This window comes from Ornithodoros turicata, chromosome 6 (genome assembly GCF_037126465.1).
Source record: "Ornithodoros turicata isolate Travis chromosome 6, ASM3712646v1, whole genome shotgun sequence".
NCBI classification, from domain to species: Eukaryota; Metazoa; Arthropoda; class Arachnida; order Ixodida; family Argasidae; genus Ornithodoros; species Ornithodoros turicata.
In genome coordinates this window covers 38,561,843-38,574,496 of record NC_088206.1, presented here as the reverse complement: position 1 = coordinate 38,574,496, position 12,654 = coordinate 38,561,843, and positions in this window count along the sequence as shown.

Here is a 12,654-nt window from a genome sequence, read left to right as displayed (position 1 = left end):
ATTAGCCAGATTCCACCTTGCGTCACGCGATGTTGTTGGCGCTGGCGCTTTCGAGGATCAAAACGAAACCGGATCTTTTAAATTCGATTCGATCATCACCCGGTCAGTTTTGGAAGGAGAATAGGAGAAGGAGAGGAGAAGGAGAGAATTGGCAAATAGCTCGTGGTAGTGTACCGAACACATTGGTATTGGATTCGTAACCACGGTTCCGGATGCGACAGTCCCTTTAACACATGGCCTTGAAATCGGCTTAGGAGAGGTCATCCGCGGCTCTCCTAATTAGTTTATGATCGTCTTTCTCACATGTGATGCATGCCGGGTAACCAAAATGGTTGTTATTGCTCCAAGTTTTTTGCTGAAGTCATTGTGTTCAACAATGGCCGAAGTATGAACGTCAGCAAACGCGCGCGTGCAAAATGAAGGACTACGGTATGAAAGTGCATGGCACGCACGGAAACTCCAGTCGGAGCAGCGTTCAAGACCTATCTTTTCGCCGTACAGAGGAAATTGTAGTGGTCACTTCTAATGAGATACCCTAGCAATGGTCGCCTTTACTTTTTACCGTTTGAAAAGAAAATATGAAATAATAATGAAACCGTTGTGCATTCATTTACGTGGGTATCTTTTTGCTCTTACTTGAAACTGTTACAATCGTGAAAATAAAATATGTAGACAGTCTGAATTGCAAATAAGCTGATTTTATAATTCCAGCCTGCTTGAGGGGATCAGCAGCAGCCAGCTGTTCAGTACCTGCTGGAAACCGTCTCATTCAAAAACCTATGAAAATCTCATTTAACCTATTGGATATCATGTACACAAATCTCATTCAGTGACTGCGAAAATTCTCATCCCCAATAGATGATTTGGGACAAATATTACATTGAAAATGGTGCCATATTCAATCACAGCAAGTGTTAATGAGATGTAACGAGAAATCACAGCAAGTGTTGATGAGATATAATGAGAAGTCACAGAAAGTGTTAATGAGATGTAATGAGAAGTGGTGGCTTTAAACTCATTGAATGTCCCCGTCATGTCTCATTGAACCAATGAGCCCCAGCAGGATATTTCTCATTGGAATGGTTCTCCATTTCGATTCGCCAGTAAGTTTGTTGTTGTATAATCACATTAGATGTGTAGAGCTTTCCAATGAGTATAAACGAATTCCCGCAAAAATGAATTAGACTCAATGTGATTTGGATAATTTACTGGATCAATGCACTACATATTGTATTCTATCAAAGCACATATTTCAGCTTGGGTGTAATATTCTCAGTCGCACTGTGCCTTCACAAATGCGCAATGTTTGGCTAGTAATACTGTCGTGCATCAGATAGTGGGAAATAGAAAATCTAAAAGATGTAATTAACATTTAGCAGTAGCTGAAGGCACAACCTCCTTCACTCCTGCTTGTATTGCCAACTGTATAGGATGGGACAAGCGTAAGCTTGCCCACATCACTGTTCAAAATCACTCCTGCTTCTTTTCCAGGGAGCACCTCATAAAGCGCAACAATGCAGTGTAAACCGAACACTAGAGAAGTGGTTGCCGGCAGTCACTGTAAAGAGTAAGAGACAAACAAATTTGAAGGTGTCTTGGACGGAGCAAAGTATGAAGCATTATCCCAGCCCGGTTAGGTACTGTCATCAATTGACAACTTCTCTTATACATTTAATACCGATGGGGCACAAGTAGCACAAGTTAAATCAGCAAAAATCAGCTTGGTCAATTCACGTGATGATAAATGAGCTGCCGCAAACTGTGAGGCAGATTGTGGTAAAGGAAAGCTGGACATGAACACCTTCCTCGTTTCTGTAGACGATGCAAAGGATATTTTCAGTGATGTGACATTGAAGTCATGGAAGTCAGGAAGCATTGTTCAAATAGATGTATTGGACTATGCTGCTGTGTCGACTCCGTATCTCTGCCCCCCATGCAAAACAATGTCGGGTTTCACGGGTACTGTGGATGTAGTTGGTGCTACCATGAAGGAGAGTACTATGCCTCAGCCATGGACCCTATCACCATTAACACCCCGAGAGAATCGACTGGTGAAGCAGCAGTGAGAGAGATTCAGCAGTCATTAAAGGACAACCTCTAATGTCTGCGGATATAAAGGACCAGCTGCACTAATAAACATGCCATATTTTGAATTTGCACACGGTGTTCTTGGGCATTGTACGTACTGCCACAGGTACGTGGCTGTGTGAAGCCAAAGAAGCACTCTGCAGGTGTTTACTTTTATTCGTCACATAAATTGTAGTTAGAAACTAGCAAAGAAAAATAGACGCCGTTTTTGCAGTTGAGTAATATGGACAGGTGAACATTCTCCGGAAGGAAGTATGTAACTACAAGATCAATAATTAGCTAATAATGATTAATTAACTCTTTAATTATGGGATTTCGCATAAAACCGAGGAAACGGAAAGGAATATGTTCCTCGTTGAACGACATTCCATGTGGAAATATGTGTTAAATGCGCACCTGTGTTGAAATGTTTATCGCTCAATTTCGCTATGCAAATGAGCCGAAACAAGAAATACACAGTTTGCAAACGCAGAAACGATGCGACCTTCGCCTTATCCGGGTAGAAGAGGGGTCTATCTGGCCATTAGCTCCTACATCAATCAGTTTCATCGCTCCAAATTACGTGGCCCTCCCACTTGGGTTGCATGTCGCTCTTTCTGCGCCAGAAACGTGCTTAGTTCATGTTCCGGCTCATTTGTATAGCGAAATTCCGCGACAGACATTTCAACGCACGTGCGCGTTTTTTTTCAACATGAAATTACTTTCGACTCCGAATAGATCCCGACATGAAATTACTTTCGACGCCGAATAGATCTCGTTCTGTTATTTGGCCTTTGCGAGAAGTCCCCTAATTAAAAAGCTAATGAACTTTAGGTAATTCGTGATCATATAGTTGCATGATTTTCTTCCAGCGAATGTTCGGCTGGCCATATAACTCAACTGAGAAATGGCATCTATTTTGCTCTACTAGTTTTTAATAAAAATGTTGTAGCGAATAAAAACAAACACCCTGTATGTTTTGAAGAAACAAACAATAATCATCACTAGCAGAAGAATAACGACGCCACGAAGCTCTTTATCGAAACCACCAAAGGACTTCAGAGAATATAGCTCTTGGAAGCCCTCAGAATAGAAAGGTTGGTTACTTTTCTAAGTTCACCCATGTATAGGGTATCCCAACACATCAGATATCGTTGAAGCAGCCGATTCAAGATAAACTGTTGCACGAGGAAGCTGAAAAGGCTGAAACATGCCGAGAAAATTATGAAGTGACAATGAGCAATAAATTGGAAGATTTATTGTAAGAATGTGAGACAATTTGGCTGCAAATGAAGACACTACCTATGCTAACTCGTTTAAAAGTGCATGCAAACAACAACTTTATTTGACCTTGGAGAGTGGGGAGTTTCATCGCCACAGGCGATACTCTACCCCATTGCTGGATGGAATGGGGGGAATAAAATAACGAGCCCCTTCACAATAACGATCGAAGTCCGATGGTGTCCAGAAATGTCAGAAGAGCTTTGAGCGCAGAGCGTTGCTGGGCTGGATTGGGCCAGGGACCGAACAATTTCGATAGGGAGAAAGGGCGAGAGTCCAGCTGACGAAGAGACTCGGAGAGTGTGGTTCGGGAAGGTTCGTAGTGAGGGCAATGAAGAAGAATGTGCTCCAGATCCTCAAGAGCACCACAGTGGCAGCAGGTGGGAGAGTCAACTTGTCTCAAGCGGTTACGCCACTTAGCTGTAAAGGCCACATCGAGGCGCATTCGGTGGATTAATGCAGCATCTTGACGAGAGGTGTTTCGTGGCATGCGGAAAGCGAGCGTGGGATCAACTCTGTTCAACATAGAGGGGGGAAGAATGTCGGTTGTCCGTTGGCGGGAAGCCAGGGGTGTCACTAGGCGTCGCAGAATGGAACGGCGGTCTCCTCTCAGCAGAACAATACGGGTCCGTTTCCGATACGAGAGTGCTGCTTCTGCGGCGCTGTCGGCCTGCTCGTTCCCCACGACACCACAATGGGCTGGAACCCACTGGAGAACTAGCCTGTGGCCTGCGGCGTAGATAGTATGGTAAGCCATTAGCACGTCTGTGACTAGGGGTGCGGATGGGCCTCGTATGCCGGAATTTTCAATTGCTTGAAGGGCAGATTTGGAGTCTGTAAAGACTGCCCATTCCCGGGGTGGAAAATCAGCGATGTGTTGTAGAAAGAAAAGGATGGCATAGAGTTCCGCAGCTGTGGATGAGGTTGGATGTGAGAGGCGTCTTCCGTGCACGACGCCTTCGGATGGAATGACGAAGGCTGAGGCGGACTTGTTATTTCGGGATGCGCCATCAGTATATGCTGCCGTAAACGTGCGAAAACTTCGCGTCTACCAGAGCATGACAATGGGCTCGGAGGACTTTTGGGGGGGACCTGATCTCTTCTTTCCAGAAAGTTTGGGAGGCGTACAAAAGTGGGCGGTACCGGTAGAGACCAGGGGGCTTCCGGCGGTATAGTGTCCTTAGTTATGAAGCCAGTGAGAGTCTGGCGTGTCCTCTGCGCTACTCGATAGCAGTCGCTTTCAGGGCGGTATCGAATTTTCCTGAGTAGCGGGCGGCGAGGAATGTGAGCACGCAAACGGAGGTAGTGCCGAGCCGTTTCCCGTTCACGGAGAACTTCAATCGGGAGCTCACCAGCTTCAGCCAGTACTTGCCGTGTTTCAGCCATTCTTGGAACTCCGAGGCATCAAGGCACGATGCGAGGTATGCAAGGTACATGAAAAAGGAAGCTAAAACAATGAAAACGCCACTCTGCTTCATTAATTTCTGATCCAAAGTTGATCCACACTAACAGGTATGAAAACAGATATACCACAAATATCCAGTGTACATACAGCAACAGTGACAACACTATAAGGAGATAATGTGTAACACAATTTGAAGGAGGCAAAATCTGATACATGAATATGAGAAACCACGAACGTCACTTATCCAGTAGCACCTTCTCATTTAATTGTCCGACAAAGTAAGTCCGTCTAGTGCAAGCGGGATGATGGCACATCATGAAGGCACTTCAGAGAACTATGGATAAATATCGGGTCACTAGAACACCTCTTTGTTCGCTTGGGAGTTGAGGATCAACATGCCCAAGAATTAGGGACAAAACGTAAAGCAGGGTTCACCTAAAACGGCTCCCATAGAGCCTGTGTATTCTGGAACGAAAAGCGCGTGCTACATATTCTGCTGGCAGCGCTTTGCATTCGTTCTCTAATGGCATCTTGCCTCTGCCAGGACAAAACTTTTGAGCAGTTTTTGGGGCATGAATAGTGGCATCTTCAAGGTTCCATTCGGGTTCCAAATTTTGAACCTGTAAAGGAGCCTTCCATCGCCGCACGAGCACGTTGCGGCGAAGCCTACGTTCAAGGCCATGCGCTACCACAGGTTTAGGAAATCGCTCAGCGCAGAAGAGACTACAAGAGAAGACAAACAAGAAATAACAACAACTGGCGCCTAGATTTGTGTGTAACGTCACGTGGTAAGGGTATAGGATATAAAAAACTAAAAACTTTACAGCTGTTAGGAGAACTAACATCGTTGAGGTTGTTATAAAGAGCAAACGTGTGTACATTATGGCTGTTACGAAGTCTGTCGGTATCTGCTAAACTGTGAGCAATCAAACAAAACCTAAATTAAAGGTGTGGTCGGAGTGAAGGGCACAACAACAACAACAATAAATGATGACGATGAGATGGGGTGTTTCACCGCGGAGGTGCGTACCCTACACCACTGCACGTGGAACGTTATGTGAAGATGATGAAGGAAGGATGCAAATACAAGAAAGAACTAAAATGAACGGCAGAAAATAGACCAACGACAGCTTAAGACAACATGTACTACTTTGCACAGGAAAATGTGATATCTGAGGTTCTACGATGTGCTAAGGTTGTCAAACCAAGTTTATCGAGGATAGGTTCATAATTATAGACACCAACGTGTCGGTCATAGAGAATGTACAATGACTCCACGGGCTTCGATTGGGTCAATCTTTGAAAATTAGTGAAGCTAATTAAGTATACCATTTTAGTTAGCCATCGAACACTGATGCGACCGGCTAGGAAAGATATCCGAGAGGCTTCCCCGTTTTCGTTTCTTCTTTCTCGCTCTCTCCTTTCTTCTTCTTTTTTTTTTTTTTGGGGGGGGGGGGCTTATTGATACCTGAAGACAATTTATGATACAGCTATAGGATGTCACGCTTCCTCGCGAACGCAGGAGCCTCTCTAGCGAGGAAAACGCAATTGTAAGAGGCGGTCACTTGGCCCATTTGTATTATAACGCATTACTCTGCTCTCTTTTTATCACAATAATGCTCGTAGCCTTGTCAATGTCATCTGCATTTTTTAGATACTGTAGATTTGCCGTTCACCTCGAAACTACAACAAACAAAGTTAAGAGATCACGATTTTCTGTTGTTTGAGTTTGAGTTTGATTTGCGATTTTCTGGCGACTTTCTGTTGCTGTCATCTCTCAAAATGTATCTATCAAAATCCATCAAAATAAGCACAATTTCAGACAACGAAAAAAAGGAAAATATCGTTTCTGCGTTCCTGTCTTTTATTTTCCATACCTAATACAGCTAACGCCGTAGTGGATCAAATCTATCCCGATTGCAGCCTAATGCCGCGTGTTTCTCGACAGCCGTACTCCTGGCTTTTTTTTCGTCTGTGGAGAGGGTGCTAGCAGGTGTGCTGTCTTATCAGCGTTCTTCTGAAGATTTACAATCTTGATCCAGCCGTACATGCTCGCGCTTTCAGCATTACTGCTTGGGACTGTGTTGTTCGCTATCGCGTCTTTTTTCATTCGTACATCTTTGTTTCTGTAGGTGTGAAGCAGTGGCGTCGGAACTATTTTTCCAGTGGGGGAGCGAAAAAGAGTGCTACCATAAAGATCACCATCATCATCATCATCGTCACTTATTTTCTTTGAGGGCTCATGCTGGCGTTATACAGGGTTGCTACACAAACTGTAAACGTGCTCCAGGCAAACGACATCTGCATATTTGTACTGTAGATCTAAAATAGCATTGCAGAAGTATTGTAATGAAATAGCGCTTGGTGGTGGGCTAGGTGGTATGAGTTCAGTGCGTCCGACTTTTTTACTTCTGCGCAGTGCCTAGACCTCTATGTCAAGTAATGTGTAAGGAACTTCGGGGACTTGTCCCCGGGAACCGTCGTCGCGGCATGTACGCGTGCCGCGACTGGAAGCGAATATCGTCCGATCCGCAAGCCTCCTACGAAGAAACCACAATTTCCTGGGGCGGTCTGGAGCTCAGCAAGAATGTGTCCCTTTGACACCCAGCTCTTTGACTGGGTGTCACGCTGTCGTTATCAATCCAGGGCGACTCAATAGGAAAAGCCGGGTAAATGACAACAGCGGGTAGTTTTGGACATTAGTACGGTGGAAAGTGAGGAGCCAGCAATCCGGTTAACAGCTAGAATATTTTACTATGACAAGTGAACATATACATAATATGAAGACCGCAAACAAGCTGCGATACATATCTCTTACCAGAGGTGTGGGCTTCTCTGGTGTCTATGGCGTTTGATAATCATGTAACGCTGCTTCAGGCGACAACTTGATGGCGCTTCCTCGACGTTGCCGTTGGAATCCGACACGTGAACACAACACCGGTGCGACGTTTCGTCTCAGTCAATCGCACTTATTGTCGTACTTCAGGTCTCACACGCCAGCTCGAAGTGGGCACCCTGGCCACAACCGACTGAAATCTGTGGCTGCACCTGGCAAACCGCCCCTATAACAACCTTCAACCGGGCGGTATTATTGTATCCTTATTTCCCTCAGATGTCTTGTGCCTTGCGTGTCTTTCGCGATTCCCGTTTGCGCCTCTATCCCCCCCCCCCCAAACTCCCTCACCCCGTGGATGAGTCTGGTAATGCTCGCGCCTACCGGTACACACTTTCGGACTGATTTATTGCACTTCGAAACCTCGACAGTGCACTTCGTACCACAAACCTTGCCATGGTCAACTCCAGAACCCTATGAACCTGACACCTTTGGTATGTAGCTCTTCTCAAACGGTCTCCACACAGTGACAGTGGTAGGCTCTCTGTTTATTGCTCTCTAAATTTATGGCTGCTGAAAGAACACATGCACGGGCCTTTCCGTTACACCGTAGAAGAATACGACGCTGGGCTGACACTGGGGGAGCCGTGCTCCCCCATTCGTAAATGTGGGGGAGCCGTCGCTCCCCCTGCTCCCCCTGTTCCGGCGCCCCTGGTGTGAAGAAAAGTTTATTGACTGGTTGATAAGCAACTGCGTGCACCACGTAAAAGTCAGTTGTGTAGCATCGATTGCTAGTACGTATGAGTCGAATAAATACGAATGAAGCACGATGAACATTTGATTTACACATCAGAGTTAGTGTCCTCTTCATGTTGGGAAAAACTTCGCATGGCTGCATATGCGATCATAATGTCCTCCTTTAGCTTTGAAGCCAAAATAAACGGGGGCACTTCAAACCACGTTACTCAAACTGTGACACAACATTTGCCTCAGCTTGCCGTCATCTGGATCTTTGGACGTCGCTCCCGATTTCCGTTCTTGGCTCACCTCGCGTCATAGAGTCCACATCTAACATGCGTGACACGCGCTGTTCGAGTTCGAGTTCCACACTTAAACCGGGCCTCTTTCCTCTTGGATGCCACCTTCTTCGGAGTACGTGACGTCACGTTTCTGATATCTCCTAGCCTGTAGCGCAGATGAATTTTCTTCTATCCTTTAACATATTTTAGCCCATCCCATGCTGCGTCCCTTTTGTTTTGTTCGCCGATGATGTAGGTTCTCTAAGGCGCAGTTTTTCTTTTCTAGTCCTTGGCTAGAAAGCCATCCTAGTCAGCGCTGCTGCATGTGGTTCATCGCGGCGTGATGCGAAAAAACATGTATATACGGGGTCACGGGCTCTCCTGTCCATACCCATTGCATTTGTTTCCCAGACCCGGAAACATAGTTAGGACGTTTAATGTCCCCTGATGCAGATCTTTCCCTGCAGTATCTTGCTCAAATTCTTTTACCACACCTCTGAAAAGATCCCATACCAACTGTGCTCGTTCATCTCTGGTGTCCGAGGAGAGGACACAAGGCGTGGTAGATTCTCAAGAAGTAAATCGACATTCTTTCCTGTTAATGATGTGAATTTAGCAACTTCCGTTTTGCTGTCAGTGAGCAGTCTGACATTCGCACCAGATCCCTTTATAATGTCCACCAGCTTTCTCACGGACGTGTCTTTTCCTTTCGGGTGGTGCACTTATTAGCAGTGTATACGTCCTGCATTTCCAAGAGCAGGTTTTAAAGAAACCGCTCGACTATTCGTATCTTCATGAGCAAAACATCAGGGACAATGAAGCGGGGTTTGTAGGGGGAACAATGGGGGATGCCGCACTGAGTTTTTCATGTTACCATAACCTCAATCTGCGTCTGCTTTCCACTCGCCGAATAATAACTTGTGGGTGTTTGTTCCACAAAATTGATTATCATAATAATTCCTAAGAGGACCGTTAATCCAAGAGCTTATATGCATTCCATTACCGATGCCAAACGATTTAAGAAATGTTTATGCGACCGCTAGGGGGGGTGACTGGCGGCACTTTGCTCGGTGAAGAGACGAAGAGGGGGAGATGAAGAGGAAGGCTCACGCGTCTGGCTGACATGATCGTTGCGCTGCATAGTCATTTTTCAATTTCCACGTCGTACGTGTTGTCATTGCTCCAGTTGACCAAAATGTTTCATGTACTTGTTTATTGACCTCCACGTATCTCCGCAATTTTCTCATGCGGTTGTAAGTCTTGTATGCTGCTTTGTTAACATTATTCTACCAAATGTTAACCTCCCGTTTGTATTGCCTCATGGCCGCGAGGATAAATAAATAAATTAGTCTGTAGGTCTCACAGCAGAACAACCGCCCATCTTCCGAGTACAAATTCTTTGAGCGCGATAAATCAGCTTCTTTTGCGGGAGGGACTCGCCGATGCCACGCAACTACTGAAGTTTCTCTCTCTCTCTGTTTCCCTTTTTTTTCTCTTCTTACAGCGGCCGCAGATCGGCCACTGCTGCACAGCTCATGATGTACTTGTACCGGGGCATCAAGCGCGGAATTATTATTTTATCTGTATCTTGTAGAGTTGCCCGCTTCATCACGGCTTCCGCGTTAACCACATGACAGACAGAAAGGCGAGGGCGATTACAGCAGCTATAAACGAAACCCGTGCACAAAAGTAACGACTGACTTATTGTTTTGTTTGATTTTAGTGACTTTTCTTTTTCCTTCCATACTTCATCCAATGAAATCATTCCTTGTTCATCAAGATATCTACTGGAGCTGATACTGCGGTCTTGTCTTGAGTAGGAAGTATGCTAGGACGTTGCCAAAGCTTATTCGCTCTGCGCGCGTTCTTGCTATTGTTCTTGTATGCAAGAGCTTTTGTGCCCGTATAGCTCTGCGGCTAAGTATTCTGGGAATCTGCGGCGGGAGTACGAACAGATGGGCTTTCCTATATGTCTTCAGACTGCCTGTACGCCGTAGAACGAATAATTGCTAGAACGGTAATCCATAATCTGTATGAGAATATGCAAGGAATATATTACACATCCGTGAGAAAACTGGTGGACATTATAAAGGGATCTTGTGCGAACGTCATACTGCTCACTGACAGAAAAACTGAAGTTGCTAAATTCACATCATTAACAGGAAAGAATGTCGATTTACTTCTTGAGAATGATCTTGGTTGTCGATGCGCCATTAAAACTCCAATCATCATCATCATCAACTTCTTGAGAATCTACCACGCCTTGTGACCCTAGTCCTCTCCTCGGCCACCAGAGATGATCGAGCACAGTTATGGGATCTTTTCAGAGGTGTGGTAAAAGAATTTGAGCAAGATATACTGCAGGGAAAGGTCTGCGTCAGGAGATGTTAAACGTCCTAACTATGTTTCTAGATCTGGGAACCAAACGCATGGGGTACGGACAGGAGAGCGTGACCCCGTATATACATGTTTTTTTCGCATCACGCCGCGATGAGCCACATGCAGCAGCGCTGACTAGGATGGTTTTCTACCAAGGACTAGAAAAGAAAAACTGTGCCTTAGAGAACCTACATCATGGACGAACAAACAAATGGGACGCAACATGGGATGGGCTAAAATATATGTTAAAGGATAGAAGAAAATTCATCAGCGCTACAGGCTAGGAGATATCAGAAACATGACGTCACGTACTGGGAAGAAGGTGACATCCAAGAGACAACAGGAAAGAGGCCACGTTTAAGTGTCGAACTCGAAGTGGAACAGCGCGTGTCACGCGTGTTAGATGTGGACTCTATGACGCGAGGTGAGCTAAGAACGGAAATCGGGAAAGACGTCTAAAGATCCAGACGACCCAATCCAGCTGACGTAAATGTTGCGTCACAGTTTGAGTCAGGTGGTTTGAAGTGCCCCCGTTTATTTTGGCTTCAACGTTAAAAGTGGGACATTGTGATCGCATATGCAGCCATGCGAAGTTTTTCCCAACATGAAGACTCTGATGTGTAAAGCCTCCTCCCCCCAACAAAAAAGAAAAAGGAAAAAGGAGAGAGCGAGAAAGAAGAAACGAAAACTAAGCCTATCAGATATCTTTCCTAGCCGGTCGCATCAGTGTTCGATGGCTAACTAAAATGGTATACTTAATTAGCTTCACTAATTTTCAAAGATTGACCCAATGACAGCATCGAAGCCCGTGGAGTCATTGTACACTCTCTATGACCGACACATTGGTGTCTATAATTATGAACCTATCCTCGATAAACTTGGTTGGACAACCTTAGCACATTGTAGAACCTCAGATATCACATTTTCCTGTGCAAAGTAGTACATGTCGTCTCAAGCTGTCGTTGGTCTATTTCCTGCCGTTCATTTTAGTTATTTCTTGTATTTGCATCCTTCCTTCATCATCTTCACATAACGTTCCACGGGCAGTGGTGTAGGGTACGCACCTCCGCGGTGAAACACCCCATCTCATCGTCATCATTTATGGTTGTTGTTGTGCCGTTCACTCCGACCACACCTTTATTTTATGTTTTGTTTGATTGCTCACAGTTTAGCAGATACCAACAGACTTCGTAACAGCCATAATGTACACACGTTTGCTCTTTATAACAACCTCAACGATGTTAGTTATCCTAACAGCTGTGAAGTTTGTAGTTTATTGTATCCTATACCCTTACCATGTTACACACAAATCTTTGCTCTCCGTATTGTTATTTCTTGTTTGTCTTCCCTTGTAGTCTCTTCCTTTGCTGAGCCATTTCCCAAACCTGTGGTTGCGCGTGGCCTTGAACGTAGGCTTCGCCGCAACGTGCTCGTGAGGCGATGGAAGGCTCCTTTACAGGTTCAAAATTTGGAACCCGAATGGAACCTTGAAGATGCCACTATTCATGCCCAAAAATTGCTGAAAGGTTTTGTCCTGGCAGAGGCAAGATGCCATTAGAGAACGAATGCAAAGCGCTGCCAGCAGAATATGTAGCACGCGCTTTTCGTTCCAGAATGCACAGGCTCTATGGGAGCCGTTTTAGGTGAAGCCTGCTTTACGTTTTGTCCCT